Source organism: Rhipicephalus sanguineus, chromosome 10, assembly GCF_013339695.2.
Source record: "Rhipicephalus sanguineus isolate Rsan-2018 chromosome 10, BIME_Rsan_1.4, whole genome shotgun sequence".
Lineage (NCBI taxonomy): Eukaryota > Metazoa > Arthropoda > Arachnida > Ixodida > Ixodidae > Rhipicephalus > Rhipicephalus sanguineus.
Genome location: NC_051185.1, coordinates 60,577,505 through 60,596,470, shown reverse-complemented (window position 1 = coordinate 60,596,470; position 18,966 = coordinate 60,577,505). Strand labels below are relative to the sequence as shown.

The 18,966-nt window shown below is 45.0% G+C and overlaps 1 long non-coding RNA gene across 6 annotated transcripts in view; it reads left to right on the top strand.

Annotated features, from left to right (window-relative positions):
• LOC119371958 (uncharacterized) overlaps nucleotides 1-15,631 on the top strand; it is a 76,098-nt gene extending 60,467 nt beyond the window's left edge. For 2 of the 6 annotated variants that reach the window (XR_007417718.1, XR_007417719.1), the window contains exons 2-4: nucleotides 9,930-10,062; nucleotides 11,924-12,045; nucleotides 15,408-15,631. This is a non-coding gene — a long non-coding RNA (uncharacterized LOC119371958). Of the gene's footprint in view, nucleotides 1-4,176; nucleotides 4,283-8,597; nucleotides 8,736-9,929; nucleotides 10,063-11,923; nucleotides 12,046-15,407 lie in introns of those variants that run through there. The other 4 variants (XR_005179365.2, XR_005179366.2, XR_007417721.1 and 1 more) reach the window with 4 other exon arrangements.
• Nucleotides 15,632-18,966: the final 3,335 nt, after the last annotated feature.

Here is an 18,966-nt window from a genome sequence, read left to right as displayed (position 1 = left end):
CTGGTGGGCGACACTGGCTGCGCCGCGGTGGACGATGCCCTCGGCCACGCTGCGACATTGTAGGGAAATCTCTCCCATTGGCCTGTCGTGCACGGAATTGGCAGTGTCGAAGTACTCGAAGTTTTCGGCCAAGAGACTTCTCGCGAAATATGGGTAGTTGCTCGGGTGGGTGGCAAATATTGTTTCGGCATGATGGCAGGCTTATCCCGAAACGGTGACGTTGGTCCCGCCGCAGCTCTGAAGATAGTACAGCATGCGTAACTGTCGAGTGTCGCACTATGTGAGGTCGGGTGCAGTTGTCACGCTGGGTCGAGCTGGCGTTTCCTGATGAGGGGTCACGTGAACAAGATGTGTCCAGGGAGCGAGCAGTGCCGTCAGCAGGGCAGTTGGTTTGCGGTGCCAAGTCTCTGATGATAATGTCCTCTGGCTGGTCAGGCATCTCGTTTGCGACATCTGGCTGGCCTACTTTGTGAAATGGCATGGCGTAGGTCGCGTTACTGGCGATCGTGGTCTGGTAGTCCATGGTCGTGTCGTTCATCTGGCACGACAGGTGGGAGCGCCTGTTTATGCTCTTACGACGATGAACGAGAGGGCAGTTTCTCCGTTTGCAGAAGGTCTGGTGGCGATATGCTCATGTCCATTACCGACGCAGAGTCCTTGACCTGCAGAGGAGGGGCAGGGCTGCTCCGGTAAGCGTCAAAATCTACGACGTACACCGTCGATGGACTGCAAGGCGCCATTGCAGCCTCAAGGTTGTGACCCTCCAGAACTCCGTCCTCAGTGGAGGTCTTGGACGCACAGAAGGTACCGGGCATCAGGTCGAAAGCGGCAATCAGGGCTGCACTCCATCCTGCCCAGGACTGCTGCCTCACGCCCTCGTACCTGTGCCACGCCGCGGCACCTTCTCGAAGGCGGCCTACCGCCAAGGACCATTTCTGCGCCTCCGTCCAAGCTTCGCGAGCTCCCAAGGCGTTGACGGTCGCCACCCATTTTTCGGCGTCGTCCTGGAAGCCGCGGAACTCTGGTAGTACGGAGGTATCCTGGGATAGTGATACGGCAGGCGCGAAACGGTAGATTGTGTACGCGAAGTCACCAAGGTGGATAGAGACCTGGCTGAGGGTAGACTGGAGCTCTCTACGTTGCTCAGGCGAGCTGGCCTCGAGGTCTAGCGAGGTGGCTACGTCCAACATGGTGTTGATGTCTGTCAGTGCGGGAATTATTGGGGGAAACAGCGCAGAGCTCGACGCTGTCAAGGCGTTGGCCGTGTTGCGAAGTCGCGCAATGGTACGCCGCCGGTGCGCGGCGCTCACCGATGGTTCGCGTGCGGAGCCCGTAATGTCGGACCAGTAGTCGGTGGTGGTTGGGCCCACGACGGCGGGCTGCTGGTCCGAAGGAGCTCGTACCGCATCCCAAAGCGGCTCAGGTGCCGATGGAGCCCTGAATGAGAGGATGTCGCCACGGGAAGCGTGAGCGGCACTCCCGGGCAACGGTAGGCCGTGCACTGTCTTGGCGGCGCCGGGGTAAGCGTGCCCTTGAGCCACCGAGGAGGCCTGGACGCCGTCCTGGGATGGTTTGATGGGTAGCTGTAGCAGCGGTCAGGCCATGGTGTCCATGACCGAGGAAGCGTGGACGGCGTTCTTAGGATGGAGAGACCCGCGCTGCCGACGACGCGCGATGACAGGTTGCTTCAGGTGCAAGGTTCGGCTTGCGTTGTAGGCTGCGCCATTGTAATGAACGAGACACAGAGACAGCACCCGTTCCTGGGCCAGCTGTTCTATATTCTCTGCCCTTCTTCTTCCTCTGCCTCTATCTCCTAGCTCTCCGCGCGCGCCAGAGCCCCGGTTGCAATCTTCGTCGTCACATTATATATATATATATATATATATATATATATATATATATATATATATATATATATATATATATATATATATATATATATATATATATAAGTACGTGTCACTTCAGCTTGGCACAGTATACCTTAGACCATGGAATGCATAACATTCGCGTGTGCTCGTAGGCCCGACTTACGCCTTTTAATGAGCGGGTAATGAGTTTTACCTCCGCGGGCGGAGCCGGGCCGGGCCGCGCTGGACGGCCAGGATTTCGTCGTCATAGACGGGACTTCGTAGGAGCGCGTCCCATTCTTTCTTGGTGAACTTCGGGCCCAACGACCCGCGCTCCCAGAGCATGTGAGATAAAGTAGCAGCCCGGCCACAGACTGCGCACGAACTATTCGGGTAAATATCTTATGTGCTATTAAGAGACGCCCAATTTTGGTAGGAGTCAGTTTGCAGGAGTCTGAGCGCGACCGCCTGCGGCCTCTTTAGCTTTGAATGGGGCGGTGGAAAGACCCTTCTCTCTAAGTAAAAGAATTTGGTAATTTCGTTGATCGTGCTAGGAGCGTCCCTGTGTCCGGGGGCAAGGTCGCCGGATCCGAGCGCAGCGCGGTCGTAAAGCCACACGCAGCCTCGTGGGCAGCAGACTCGCTGAGGTTCAGAGGAACCCCATCGATCGGCCCGACGTGGGCAGGGAACTAAAATATGGAGTGTGTGGAGCTGTCACTGTTCTTGGAGCCTTTTAGAATTTCAACTACCTGCCGGGCTACCCGGCCTTTCTGGAATGCCCTCACGGCCGCTTTCGAGTCGCTATACACGTTGTCTCTCCGACCGCCTTGCGTGGCGAGTGCAATGGCCACTTGCTCGGCCACCTCGGATTCTGTCGTCCGAATCGAGGCCCAGTTGATGACTTTGCCCAGCGTGTCCACGACGCATGTTTTAAGCACTGCGTGCGCTTTTGCAGTGCCGCATGAAGCATACCGTTGTTCTATACCCGATCAGGAGAGAAATAATGGCAGTTTTCACTTCCCTACATGCGTACGCACGCGTACTAACGCAATAAAGAAATGCGAACTGCGCGGCATTTACGTGCTCGGCTGTTGGCACTTACTAAAAGCGAAGCATTTCTTAGCAAACTTCTGCGACTTTGACCGTATCTATCTATCTATCTATCTATCTATCTATCTATCTATCTATCTATCTATCTATCTATCTATCTATCTATCTATCTATCTATCTATCTATCTATCTATCTATCTATCTATCTATCTATCTATCCGCCCTTAACTTTGTGATCTCCTGGTCGTTTCATTAGTGGGATGTACACCAAATTTGGTGTGGCATAACATGACCATATGAAGAATATAAATTTCAGGTGATAACATGAAAATAATAGCACGCATGACATGTACGGCATGATTTACATGCCATGCTCATGGTGCGCTCGCGGCCGCTTCGCTAGCTTGATACACGCCACAATTGGTATGGCGTGACAAGTGTGTGACGAACATAGGTTAATGGTTATAACTTGCAAATCATGACAGGCATACCATGTAAAACATGATTCACATGACATGGCGCCGGGGTGCTCGCGGTCGTTTAATGAAATGCATATACACCAAAATTGATATGGCGAGATATTTCTGTATAACGAACGTTAGTGACAGGTGGTAACATGTATATCATGCATTACATGGCATGCGTGCCATTGTTTTCATGTTACAACCAGTTATTTGTGTTCGTCATTCAGTCACGTCACGCAATACAAATCTGTAGCAGTCAGTTTTCTTGACTAGCTGATCGTTATACACTCAAAGAAATTTCCGTATTTAGGAACCAAGAAAGCGGATACAGTATCCAGGAAAAACAATGACTCCAATCCTTCGCAAATATGATGGACATAGCACACTTAAAACAATAATTTTTCGCTGAATTCTGCAAAACACAGGCGTCTCCTCCTTCACGACGAAAATCGGCAGCAAGTAGTGACTTGCAATACGGAATGACTCCAATACTTCGCGAATATCATGGACACAGCACACGTAAAACAATATTTTTTCGCTGAATAGTGCAAAACACAAGCGTCTCCTCCTTCATGACAAAAATCGGCCGCAAGTATCTATTATAATACGGATGACTTCCAGGAATTCATACCAACATGGTCGTCGCCTACCATCGCTGCGACTACGCGTTTTGCACCTCTGATATTGCACGAAACTGTATTTGATCCCAAACGGCAGTTCAGGAGGCCATCGCGGAAAGAAATCCATTCGACATATCAACCGAGGGGGCGCACCTGGGCGCACTGCGATTGTCACTCGCTGATTCATTCGTCCACGGCCGCTACCCCCTCAACGGCTAACCCTAACGCCGTACGCACGAAGCGAGACGGCGGGACCCTGCAGGAGCTGCTTTTTTTTCATACGCTCTACGTCTTCGAGGTGAGTGGTTGACTTCCCATCTATTCGCCTTTGTGGTTGTAGCTCGTGCCGCTAAAATCGATCTGTTGTCATATGCTCACGCTCAGCAATATCCGAGGCGAGGCCGCCTCGAGTAGAGGCGGGGAAATGTACGGGTTACGCCGACGTTTTCGTTAAACTTTGATCCCCGCACTGCGCAGATATAATTAGTATGATTCTTACCCTTGCGGATTGTACTGTGCATGTTTTTTGAGGCGGAGTTCAAAGTGAGCGCACAAAATGCAGCATTTACGGAAATCGCGGAATGATCGTGTAGGTCGTGTTTACAGCTCGAGCTTGTGGTTTTCGTTTCGCGCTGATAACTTCGCCGCAGTTGTCGCATTACGCTTTATTCTGCACCTGCGCAAGGAATTAAGGACAAGAATATTGCGATTGCCAGCAGTGTTCGGGCTTGTCAGTCCCGGAGCGCAGCCGCTCCATGTGTGTGTCTCCCTTAGTGCTGGCGCCGTTAGGTGAGCCTCTGTTTACGCTGCCGGTATGCCGCTGCGCCGAAAGACGAGACGATCTACCGTGAAATCGTGGCGCGCTGCAGCCTTCACGCGTGCGATCACCGTCGGGCGAAAGTGCATCTTCTCCGCGGTGTCTGATAAAAGGCACGAGCAGCCCGAGAAGGGAACTGTAAACTCAATGGGAACTCAAGCAGCATGTAATTTTTTGCGGAAAGCTATTTAGAAACCACGGCTCGTGAAACGCGTTGTCAGAAAATCTGCGTTTCCTAAATTAGGTTAGGACAAAATTTCCCCTGTAGAACGATGGTAGGATATTTACTTAAATTAAGTTTTACAAACTTTTACGCTTTAGTGGTTTTTTTTTATACTGCCTTTAATATGGGCAATATGGTCTATATTGGTGATTTTTTAATACAAAGATAACATTCAGTGATATATGATAGTTTGTATTAACTCATTGTCAGGAAGTTTTACTGTAGGTAAAAAATAATTTGAGATGTATATAGTGTGAAATAATGCGTACAGCTGGCGACAAATTTGCAAAAAAAGTTTGTTTTTGCACATGTTTGGTCGTAAATTTAGCATTGAGGTCGCCCTAGTAAAAGTATGGTAAATAACACATTTACTAGTGAGCTTCATTGGCTACTGATTGAGAAAGCTTTATAAAATAATTTTTTGTTTTAAGCGAGAAAAATATTTTTGGAGTTGTGTTCTGCCAGTCTGTGTGCTTGCGCGTGTTTATACCTCGTAGCAATGCGTCCTAGCGGAAAGTACAAGCAGCACGGACATGCGGAAGATTTAGACACGATAAGCAGCTTTGTCCGTGCTTATTTCAATGATCTACTAGTGTGTCTTAGCCTGAGCCAACGAGAAAGTCGAACCATACTAGAGTGCATGTGGTCGCCACATGCAGCTCTCCGCTGACGGCCCCATTAGTGTGCTTTTACAGCACCGGGACGTAATACCGATGTGTGGAACACCCCGTTACCTATGTGCTAAGATTTAGAAGTGGGAAGGACACTACGATTAGGAAAAAGATCTTATAAAGATAAAACACGATAAGATGCAGTCATGAACCAACACATTCATATTTAAGTGACCATGTTTTACCATTGACCATGTGTTGGTTCATAACTGCAACTTATTCACCATGCAACATATCCTTTTTTTTATTTTGATAGATCCTTTTCTTAATCATAGTGTTCTTCCCGCTTCTCAATCCTAGCGTATAGGTAATGTGCTGCTGCGCAGGCACACTATGCGAGCAGTCAGCGGACAGCTGCACGTGGTTAAACGCACTCTAAGTAGGGGCTGGATTTCTTGTTTACTCGGGCTAACACTCAATAGTAAACCATTTAAATAGGCACGTACAAAGCTGCTTATGTTGTCAAAATGTTCCTCGTGTCCGCGCAGCTTGTACATGCCGCTGGGATGCATTGCTACGAGGTATAAACACACGCAAGCACAGAAACTGGCAGAACACTTCAAAAATATTTTTCTTGCTTAAAACAAAAAAATATTTTATGAAGGTTACTAGTAAATGCGTTGTTTACCATATTTTTACTAGGACCACCTCAATGCTAAGTTTATGACTAAACATGTGCAAAAGCAAACTTTTTTGCAACTTTGTCGCCAGCTGTACACATCATTTCACACTATATACATCTCACATTACTTTTTACCTGCAGTAAAACTTCCTGATAATGAGTTAATACAGACTCTCTGCTCCATATTTCCGCATCCACAAGTGTACTGAATATCAAGTTTTACGAAGTTTAGGTGCCTGTGTAAGCTTGACTTGTGATGTCACTGCGCGTCATGTACTTGAGGAATGAGCAAAAGAAGGGACTAAAGGGCTCCTTCTTCTTTGTTAGACAACCTTAATGACAACTAACAGACAGTAAAGCCAAGAAAAGTATTGGGGACGTTATTTGTATGCCACCAGCAGGGACCGAATATGGAAGCTTCGAATAATGCATCCGATGTGCTACCGATTGAGTTACGGCAACGGTCTTTCTCCTGGCCATTTTATCGAGTGTATCTGTGATATCGGTCGATGCTGGCAGCACGTTGTCTCTTTGTCCACTTTAATTTTTTTAATTACTGCAAATAACATCCCCTATAGCTTCCTTGGCTTGATTGTCTGTTGGTTCTCATTAATGTACTTGAGGAAGACTTTTCGTTTCATGTAAAATCTGATGAGGCGCCCTCATTGGAGCGTCACCATGAAAAACAGATTTCACCCAAAACGAAAAGTCTCTCAGGTACACTCGACCACAAAATAATACGGGCCACACAAGTGTGTAATGAAATTGCCGTCTACACTGTCTAGGGGCGAGCCATCCGCTGTCGAAAGCATAGCTGTGGCCACGCATTCTCCAGAGCAGCACTCTTGACAGCAGATGACTCACCACTAAACAGCGCAGATGGCAATTTTGGCACGTGCTCCCATGGTCCATATTATTTCGTGGCCGACTGTATGTGAATTATAGTGACATCACAAGTCAGACATCCACCTAAACTTAGTGCATATTCAGTTCATTTGTCAATGAATCACTCCCATTCCTTCGATGTATGAGTAACCGAAACAGGAGGCAAAAGTTCTCTATCTACCACAAACGAACACATTCACACCACCACGTGCATTTCAGTTTGAGCCATCCGGTAAGTCAAAAGCATGAGTTGTCAATAGCTTATTCAGAATAAATGAAAAGCATTGTAAGTTAGAATCTGACAGAAGCAAATGAAGTGTGATTTTCACTAAACTCAAAAAAAAAAAAAAACAGCCTGCCCACATCTCTTCCTTCATAAGACAACCTGGCAGAAAGAAATCATGTCCAAGAACAATGCTCAAAAACAAGTATCTTGTGTTAATTTATCTCTCCCATATATGTATAGGTACCAGTGCAGTCATCAGCCGAATTTTAAAGAAAGATATAAATATCATCCTTCTACTGACCCCCAAAATCCATGCTACAGCATATACAGTAATACCTCGTTAACCCGCACTCGCATATCTCGAAAAATCGGCTAAGTCGAAATTTTCTCGGTACCGAACGATTTCCCATAGGTGCAATGTATTTATTGCCCTTCATCTCGAAGTATTTCCGTGGCCACTTTCGGTTATCTCAAAATCTCGAGTGAGAGTGGAACAAAAATTTTGTCGCTGAACCGTTTCACAAAATGCTAGCGGCAAAATGTCTACGTTTCACAAGGTTCGCGCGAGGCTGCCGCGCTTTCGACGAAGTGGACACTGTTCCCGAAAGTGAAGTCGGAACCTAGCGGCATAACGACTTTGTCAAGCACCCCTGTGTCACGTCATGTGACGCCATAGACGTGCACAGAGGCAGGCCCTGCAAAATAGCATGGGTCGCACACGTCGTTTTGTTTACCGTCAGTGCGATTTCAGCATTTTATTTACGCAAGACACGTCGCTCGCATTTTCTCGTCGGTCGTGCGATGTGGTGAGGATAACGCCGCCCAAAGCAAAGCAAGTCACTGATGCTGCAAAGAAAGGTAGCACTGATCAAAGAAGCGGATTCGAGGCTTGAAGTTCCGGACGTCAAAACGGCGCTGATTGTGTGGTTGCAAACGTTGGGTTGCACCGTGCGAGAGGAGCCCCTTCGAGTCACAACATTGACAGAGAAGGCCGATTCTCTGGACTTAGTGGTGGGCTACACTGATCTCGCCTGCGACATCGACTGGTTTGACCATTTAAGTGAAACAACTTGGCGTCACGCACGGTGATCGCGGCAGTGTCGACGCAGTTACTCCAGGGGTGACGACATCAGCCGAGACAAGAAACGTGTTTCGCTTGATGCGAAAAGTGCAGCGGTGCGGATGATCGCCACATGCGGTGTGTTAAGCAACTCGAGAAAGCTTTGCTAGGTGCAAGTGTTACTGCGAGGCAGTGCCGAAAATACAAAGGCAGCGCCGAAAAACACAGCTGGTTGATGACAGCTCTGGTATGTCACTATTTTTCTTTAAATTCTTTACAAAGAGCCAGTTAGGCCCTTCTGTTAAGAAAGTGGTCGGTAGTGATAACGTTTTTAGATACAACTGGACTTCTCAATAGAATTTGCGCAACTTTGCTTATCTCGAAAATCTGCTTAACTCGAAATTTTTTCTGGTTTTTACTACTTCGAGTTAACGAGGTATTACTGTAGAAGTAAAGGGGTCATCTACCAAACCAGTTGTTCAGACTGTCAAGCAGCATACAGTGGGGAAAATAGAAAAAAAAAACAGCAAGAGCATCATCACAACAATGATGTCAAAACCTACACTTAACGCGACGCCTTAGCCAAACATTCAGAGTAGGCAAGCCACAAAATTGGTTCCTGAGAAACTGAAACTAGCGACCGAGACGTACCAGCAAAATCAACTACTCTTTAAATCTTGGTCATTCAAAATTTCTAGAACAGTTCGAACCGCTCAAAATGAAACCTGCCCACCATTTATATGCCTGCTCTTCACATACGCAAGATAGTGAGGCCACTAATGTGTACTGTCAGCCCTCTCTGACATCCTAGTCACACGAAGAAAAAAAAAAGAAAAGAAAAGCTTTATAAAGAAAAACGGCATGCAAACACGGACACAAGAAAGAAGTCAGGACACCACAAACATGTTCTTTCTTGTGTCCGTGTTTGCACACCCCGTCCTTTTAAAATGAATACTTACCAACTAGCTCAGCTCTCTGTTATTCTAAGTTTTATAAAGAAGTTGCGTTCTTTCTCTTCAGTTCTATTTGAAGTTTAAAAGGCGCGACCTACCATCTTCGTTCTCACTCCCTCTTCGAAAGGATCACAGTTGATACCTAAAAATCCGGATTTAAATGAACCAACTTTTTTTTTCAGTTAGAGACATTTCACTTTTAATCATTTCTGAGTGCACCATGCTTTGCAGTGGAAAGCATCATCTGCATTAGGAAATGAGTTTGCTTGCAAAGGGTTCTGTTGCAGTTCAGTATCAGAATTGCTAAGCACCGTTCAAAGGCCGACACTGTTTTGGTCTTTAGAACTGTGGTGTATCTCTTTAGAGCTGTTATTTACCTCTAAACTGATAAACCAACCAGCCAAACTGCCTTTAGAAGCAGTTTGGTTGGTTTATGAGCGCAAATATATTTTGGGTGCCGAATGGTAAAGTTCCTTTCATCATTGCAGAAACAGCAGTCCTGCCTCTCTTCAATATCTGAAGAGCACATTATGCCATCAAGACAATGCTCACTGCTGAAACAACACCACACGTTAACAGCAAGCGGAAGAGTAAGGTATCTGCAGTTCAAGCAGTGCAAAGGTAACAACTCGACATGGGTAATCTATTGCTTGCCTGTATTTCCCAACCAAAACATTTGTATGCATTTTAGGGCTTTTACGTTGTTACGCAACATTGTTGCATAACTAGTGCAGCCGATAAGCAGCTAACAGCTGCGCCAAATTGTGCTGAGAGTGGTTTTTCCTGCTTTTCCTCTACCAAACAGCATTTTAGACAAAAAATGCTCCAAGCTTACACCATAGATGCACAAAAGCTGGCCAACTCGTAAAATTTAATTGAAGACCTAAAGCATGCCATCATTGTCCTGGTGATAAACTTGAGGGGTCATAGTCGTGAACATGGCCGGTGCAATCCATAGCACCTGCAGGTTTAATTTTGTTGCGTTTCTCTCTGGCTGGAGTTTTAGTGTTCTGATGCTGCGCAGCTATTTTTCTGGTGCTACTGTGATGGCGAGCCTGATAAAGAGGCTTTTCAGGTGAAAAAGCAGCTTCGGTTAATGTTTCGTTGCAAATTGTTTAGCATAGTGGATGACAGTGCAACATCATTGTACCCAACCCCTTGCTTCAAGAAGCAAAAAAAAAAAAGGAAGCCTAACCACTGCTGCCTATGGTTGCAATTTAAGGAGCTTTCATACAACACAATGCATAGTTGTCAAGAATAAACTTTGCACATTACAGGTGAAGAAACGTACTATATGCCCTCACTGTAACTATGGCTCAGTTGTGCACATACTGAGGCATGGTCTGCATTCATAGTTACTCTTAAATCTTTTTTGTTTTTATGTTTGCTTGCTTGAGGCATGCCTGATGTGTAAGCATGCTGCAAGTACAAATTCTAAAAATGGCTTTCCACCATGATATACACATGGAGAAGAGCACGCTATTAAAATTGAATGAAAATAGCCTGGTCATTTAATTTCGAATCCAATGTTGATACAAATATAGCCTGACCTGCCACATATGGTATGTTGACTATTTTAGTTCATATTGAAACCGTATGGTAAGTCTACATCTCACACTGCCTCTGAAGTGGTTTTTGTTGCGTCAGATCAGCTTCTTTAATACATGAGTATGTGTACTGAAAGGTGACATGCCTGTTTCACCACTGCAGCAGCTCTAAGATGATGATGTGTTTCAAAACGCATCGATGTTCTGAAGTGAAACCACTTGAGAATATCTTGCCTTCCACCTTTCTTACACATAATTCCATCGTCAAAGCACACTCCATGTGGTGCTTGGCTGCCTTGAATAAGTGTGCATCTATTAGCTACAATTGACTTGTTTGTTTAACATGCATTCATAGCTTTCCATATGTGTCTAGTTACCCTTTGTTCAACAAAAAGATAGAATAAAGCAGAAAAGTGGCAGGTTAACTAGCAGAACTAGTCATAGCACAAGTGTGGTTGGAAAGAGGATATGGTAACCATAACAGGGGAAGCCTGTGTGGATACTTGGTTACAAATAGCAATACATTGTGTTCTACTTGAAAAGAAAAAAAAGTTAATATTGTTGCTTTAAAATGTAAAACAATAAAAGAAAATCAGATGGCCATAGTTGCTTCTTCGTGCATTCAGGTGTGAGGATGACATGCTTTTCATAGCAGAGGCAGCTCTGCTCCCACTTTTGAAGGAAAGTGGGTACCTTTGATCATTTAATGAGTACTACCACACAGGCTGCTGTACTATGGGGCTCTGGCAGCAGTTATCCGTAGTGTGATGTCTGAAGGTGTGCACCAACTTCGAGTTTCCACTAACTCTCCCAAGTAACTCATTTTGTTACAGTGGCAAGATGAAATGTTTGTTTGATTAACCCCATTTCTAGACAAAGGAAATGTAAGTTGTGTAGCCATTGTTTGAGCTTATGGTGCTGTTGTTTTGCGACAGGTGTTCCTTCTAGATCGGATGGAGCTTGGAAGTATTTCAAGAGGTTGTAGCTCAGGTGCCCATGAGCCAAAGGGCCTTCATTGTTGAAAAAGATGTGTCGCCGGCAGACGCTGCTGTGCAAGGTATGCCAAAATTGCTTTTAACATGCAGTTCTTGACATAAAAAAGGTACATTGCAAAAAAAAGCAGGACAAGGAAATGCATATGCCCACACAAGAGATGTGTGGGCTCTGTATTTTGTGGTCACGCGTCTTGTTTTTTTTTTGTTACCTCACCAAGCAAAAAAAGGCAGTCATTATTGCAGTGCTCTTTTTATGGCATCAGGCTAATTGTAGGCTATGAGTACTTCCATATTACGGTTCGGGATCTCGTGTGACAATTTTTTACCCGAGTTGGTTATGCGTAATAATGGACCTTCTCCATCTTGCTTATGTGGCCATACTACAGTTCAGTAACACATGCAGTTTGCGTGGCAGGCTTTATCATTAAAGTGTTGTGTATTCACTGAACTGCATGCAGCTTAACAGCTGAAGAAATTTAGTTGTAGTCTGGGAATCGTACCCCATCACTACCAGCCGGCTCAGTGGCCTATTGGTTTTGTCGCTTGTCTGCTGACCTGAAAGACGTGGGTTCTATTCCGCTGTGATGGTCGCAATTTGATGAAGGTTAAATGCTAGCGGTTCATGTACTGTGTGATGTCAGTGCACATTAAAGGACCCCAGCTGGTCGAAATGATCTGAACCCTTCCACTACGGCGTCTCTCATAGCTTCAGTCGCTTTGATACATTAAACCCTACAAACCATACCCATCCCCACTGCCTTTGTTGATGAACTGGTTCTACCATCTGGGCTGTCGTGCTATCTAGGCAGCAGCTGTGTGAAGATAAGTTGACGGATGATTTTAAACAATGTCAGTGATTTTGGACAAGTGATTGGCTCCAACTAATAAGCTGGTGCACACCTTTGCTCCTAATATATATCTAATATAAATTAATCAAACTAATTATCTAGTGCAGACATTGTTTGTTGAGGAGGTAAATGAGGCCAGCATGGTAGAGAGGGGCACCATCAATTGTTCAGGTTCGTGAACTTCAAAATTTTATTTAAAAAAACGTATTCTTTTCTCCTGTAGCAGTCATGCATTCCATTGGTGACCATTGATTGGGCCTTTATCTTCAGGTTGTCTAAAATACACAAGAGTTATGAAGCATTGAGTCAGCTAAATTAACATGGATTAGTATTAAGTATGGATTGTGGGTCACTTGGGAGTGACAAGTAGAGTGACTGCAGGATAGTTCTTAGGCAATAATCTTGGTTATTATACATAGAATGCCTGTTTGTGTCATGTTTATTAAGTATGTATATTTAATAGGTTGCTAAACCTGTGCACTGTCCTTTGCTATTGTGCTCTGTCAAGAAAGCCTGTCTTTGGCATGGTCTCAATATCCTAATGTGACATAATGCCTACTATTACAAAAAGCTGTTGCATGCATTGATGTTGAGAGCTTGCAAGCAGCCACCTTGTCGTGTAGGGGTGTGCGAATATTAAAAAAATTCGAAGAACAAATCGCATAATCATCATGCCGAATCGAATAGTGTGTATTCGAAAGTACCAAATATTTTTCGAATAGTTTTCAAATAATCAGCATGGACGGGAAAACCCCGCAGTAACTATGCATTGCAACTGCCAGGGGTCATTTTTACGATTGAATTACCAAGGTACATGCAGCTTCAGCTTTTAACGGTCTATCGACACTATTGATCATCGGATAAAGGCGTTTTGGTAAAAACTGCAGTGTCACAGAAGTGAACGTGCCGCCAACCCACTATCATCACCATGAGATTGGTCATGAGATGGTGGGGAATACGGCTGCATTCGGATTCAGAAGTGCAATTTTTGTACGTGTTTACATGACTGACAACAGACACAAGTGTTATCTTGCTGTAAACTGCTCTTGCAGATGCAGTATTCAACCATGATATTTAGCTGCCTTTGGTGCCAAGGCCCATGAAGTGAAAACCAGTTTAAGTGTTTCACTAAAAGGTTAGCTGCATAGGTGATGTTCAGTTCATTATTGCTTGATTCTTATGCCACACTTCAGTTTTAATAAAAGGCTGATGACAAAGTGGCACCTTGAATAATGTAGTGACTGCTGTATTTCATTGTATAGTTACAAAATCTCGTGAATGCTCTAGTTGCTGATGCATACGCGCTTACCTGAGTTTACATAATTGTAGTAGTTTTCGTCGGTTAAAAGTAATTGTAACGTTCTTTCGTTCGTGAATATTTCTTTAAAATAAAATGTTATGAAATTTCAGAGCTGTTTTGAAAATGGTTGCCTTACTATTCGAATAGTAGTTCGATTGCGTTCTAAAATTCGCTATTCGTACATTCCTATTGTCTTGTGTTCGGCAAATTTGGCAGATTTTTAACGTGACAGTTTATTTCAGCAGAAGCATTTGCTTTCACACAACAGCTGCTTTTCTTGCACACTTTCAAGCCGACATCCAATTGTCATTAATAATTCCTAAATGTAACGTGGTTTACATGACGGGTTGCAATAGCGATCACATTTTGTGTACAAAATTGGAAAGCCCTTATTCTCTTCAGGGAGAACTCGTTATGAATCTGACAGGGCGAGTGATCTGCTCACGTTGGCTAGTGAAGTATTTCTAAAGCCCAGATGCCCTTGCTTTCATTATTCTGTTACATACTTTTAACTTAAGACACTTGTTCTAAACATACTGGATTTTTAAAAGTACTTCTGGTGTTTTCATGGGATATACTTATTATTCACATTGCAGTAGAAGGCACGAAAATAATGTTGAAAAGTGGTGCTCTTTAAACATTCGCATGGATTAAATCAAAACACAGTACAGCGAATTTCATGCTCTGTAGGAATAGATTTTATGCGAAGCAGTCAGGGAGGAGCTGCCCATGCTGCATTTTTTTACTCTTTCAGCCAAGCATTACTAAGCTGATTGACGTCTTTGTGTAAACTGAGTAGTTGTCGGCATATCGAGTGCTTACCAGGCATGTTGAGTGCACTGATGTCTAAGGAGTAGCTTATGTTACGACGCAATGTCGGCACTCACGTTTAAAGCACAGACATCAGGTTTATCAAAATGAGGTGCACGCCACCAGGGTTCAAATCCATCCCAAACTGATATTTATCGTTTCCTTTCATTGGGATTTTTTTTCTCTGAGAAGCCGTTCACACCGGCAACATATTTTCTGTGCCGCGGTCTCTTAGTGCTATCACGTTAACGATTACCAAAGTGCATTCTTTCCTTTCCTAGGTTAACAAACCATGAATCATGTGGGGCACATACCCACATTCCACAGGCCGTGGTGTGCAGGTATGGCCACACATGACTAAGGGAAGGGGTTTCAGGACGTATTGGACAGGCATATCACATTATTCATGTGAATCGGCCACGACACTGAAGTTGCGATGTCGCACTCACCATTGATGTTCTTTCAGGTGCTGCTTCTATTGTTCTTGCGCCAGCTGTCACCCATCACGCGGGCACCACTACGACTGGTTTTGCCACAAGCGCCTTGGTGTCCTGATGTCGCACGGAATTGTTGTGTGACCACATCGTCAGCAAAGTATGAAGCATCATCATTTCCACCTCATCCCCCCTCGCAATTCTGGATGGTGCAGCGTTCTCCATTCAGCAAGATGGAACAGTCAGGTGACCAAGCAGCTCATAAGCACACTTATTTCTTCGATGCATGGGGCCTTGGCACTGCAGTTACGATGCCATGCTTATTGTTGACGTTCTTCCAGGTTAGTACCATAGGTCGGCAAACTCACTCATGTGTCGACTCACTCAGACTCATATTGAGACGTGAGTCTGAGTGAGTCTGTATGAGTAAATTTTGCAAGTCTGAGTGCGAATGAGTTTGGTTGAGAACAATTATAGTGAGTCTGAGCGCGAGTGAGTCCGGTTGAGGAAAATTTTGGTGAGTTGAGTCTGAGTGAGCCCTAAGGGCAAAATATATATGAGTGAGTCTGAGTGAGCTTCACATTTTTTGCCGACCTATGGTCAGTAGGAAACACACCGGTACCACTGAAGACGATGTTTCCCTTGTTGTGGTGTTGTTGCTATTGAATTGTTTGAAATGTGCTCGTGCTGCCTTTTTTTTTTCAAATCAAACATTTGTTTTGCATAGCATGGTTACAACGTGAAGGTTATACAGAAAGAGGCTCCCAAGGTCAGGAGAAAGTGCTGGTACTCTTGAACAGGATCACTAGATACAAATTACCAAATACCTTGATGTACCTTTGACTTCTCCTACTTCTCAGTAGCGACGTTGAATCAAACCCTAAGCCTAGGACTGAGGCACAGATGGACAATTAAACAATTTGACTTTTTCTGTCCCACATTTGTAAACTAGCTGCAATACAGTCCTGGAATCATTGAATAAGTTCCTTAACATTCGTATTACCCTGGAAATGACTTGGACACAACATGTTGCTGAATTAGAATCGAAAATCGCATCAGTGCCGTCTGCACAGCCATTATTAACGCCTAATTTAGAAACATCTAATGTGTAAGAAGACATCTGATGTTATTTTTTATGGTGTTCCAGATAGGGACAATGAAATTTGCATGACTTTAGGGCAACTCGTGAGTGAATTTTGTTCCACCAGGCTTAGTGTCGTACAGTAGCCAACCATTCATTCGGACTCGTTGGGAATCACCAAAAAGTTAGACGAAAAGAAAAGGATTTGCTAGAGTAAAAAAACACCCTTATTAGCCCAGTGGCTGGAAAAAACTTGTCAATGTACGTCTGTACACACACACACACTCGCAAACAATTCAGCTTGTATTTCAGCCATTATATGGCCATCGCTGTAGGCTGTCACTAGCGCTGCGTTAAATTCGCATTTGATTGCTATGGTGAGGGCGGCGCGTCATCATCGGAGTCACTGTCCACCTGCGCTGGTTCGAGAACCCGACGCGTCATCTCATCATTGTCCAGCTCGGTGAAAACTTCCAAGCAACTTCGGAGTGAGGTTGGCCACCTTCCACCTGATGAGAATAATTGCTGCTTTTTTGCACCATCAGCAGTGTCTTACAGTTGCCACGTTTATTCATTAGTCCTGACCACGCAGATGAACGGGTGGCGTCAGAGCCATCCCAGCAGATCAGGCCTCACACACCAAGCAACAAATGAGAGAGTGAGACGCAGATGAGGCCTAGCCGCAGAAACAACAGAAAACGCAAACCCTCAAATGCCAAAAGGGAACGATGTTGGGCTAGTTGGTGTTGCAGTGCTCGTGCCGTCATTCTCTCTTTGTCCGTCTTGTGAGTGCTGTCATTCGCTTCAGACATCAAATTGATCAAACCATGAAACGCCACACCACAGCTGTGGCCACACACACCGAGCCAGTGCCAACCGAGCTGACTCCGAGCGTGGCTTGGCGTGCGGTTTGGCAGTTGTAGCCATTCAATGAATACTTGACTGGCTAAAACCAAAAGGCAACCATTACACATAGCCAACAAACAGAGCCTTCGACATTGGCAAATGCAATTTCTGCGTGGATTTTGACGCTGGCACGACCTCCAGCCGTAGCCAATGCAAACCTCGAGTGCTGGCAGCATAGTAAAAGTACTGTAAACATTGCTGACATCTTGTCATTGCGTTTGACGGCGTACCCAAACAGCCAGCAGGAGTCCGAAAAATCAAACAGCGCACAGTGGAGCATCCAAATTTTCATTTGAGAGTCTGCATTACTCCAGTGGGATGATTTGCGGTGACGCGAAGGTGTTCGAATAAACAGCGACTATACTTTCGATTCTGAGAGGGCATTGTTTGGGCCACTTTTCAACTAGTAAGATAAGGCCTATCATTGCCAACTTGTACAACGATAAATAACTTGAATCTGTGAGGAGTAACAGCTTCAAGCTCAAGAACACAAGCTTCGGCGCCTCTCATGATTATTCCGAGGCCGTCCAGACTAATACTTGTGCACACAGGCACTTTTGAACGGCCGTTCATTCGATGGCCATCGAAACACCACAACTCTATTGACTCGATGGAGTTGTCGCGCTTCTACACAGCAGTTTTGAAGGGCTGTTTCTCTCAAAGATTGCATGGCGCTGTGGATATTTATTTCGTATTCATGTCTTCGACAGTTAAATAATACAAATCTGCTTAAAAGCACAGATATGTCTGTTGTTTTTGTTTAAGCATTTTAATAAATAAGTATGTGGCCTATGTAGCCGAGTCTACAAAGCGTCTGTCAATCAATCTGGCATCATACTCGGTCAGCGTGGGGCCATCGCCCAGCCCCGTAAGAAATGAAGAGGACACTGCGTCGTTCTGGTGGACGAAGTTCACTTTACCGTGTGGTGATGTGGATATCATATGTAACTTTCCTTAATATATTCCTCCGGGGTCGAGCAATGCTTCAATATAGCTTGCTGAATCATAGGAATACAAACGTAATGTTTATTAGACTCCTATGAAAGCGGAGCCAACACTGGAACTACAGACGTTAATCTGATATGGCGCCTGTATCGTAGGAGTACACATCGTAGGAGTATCATGTAGTGTTTATTGCTTTCTTGTGAAATTAGATAGCCAGCACCACAGCCACAATTGACGTTGCACCGGTATTACGCCTGCGTAGGCTGTTTTTCCAAACCAGTTTATAGACCTGGCGTGGCTCAGTGGTAGAATACCTGATTGCCACGCAGAATGCCTGGGTTCGATTCCTGCTGACATCCTAATTTTCATTCTTTCCATTCGTTGAGTCAACGCTGCCAATGTTGGTTTTCCTTAACGCTGTAGAATTTAAGTTACCAATGTCTGTTCTTGCCGTTCCTGGGTAGATAGAAACTGTCAATCACCTGTGGCGCATACCCGTACACCGCGGCCCGTGGTAAACGGGTATGTGCCACACGTGTCTAGTGGAAAGGGCTTGACGACGTACGCGACAGGATTTTAACGTTATTCATGTCATGACCCGGCAATCATATTCGTCAAATCCTCTTACCCTCCCATGCAAATTTTGGTCTACACGAAGT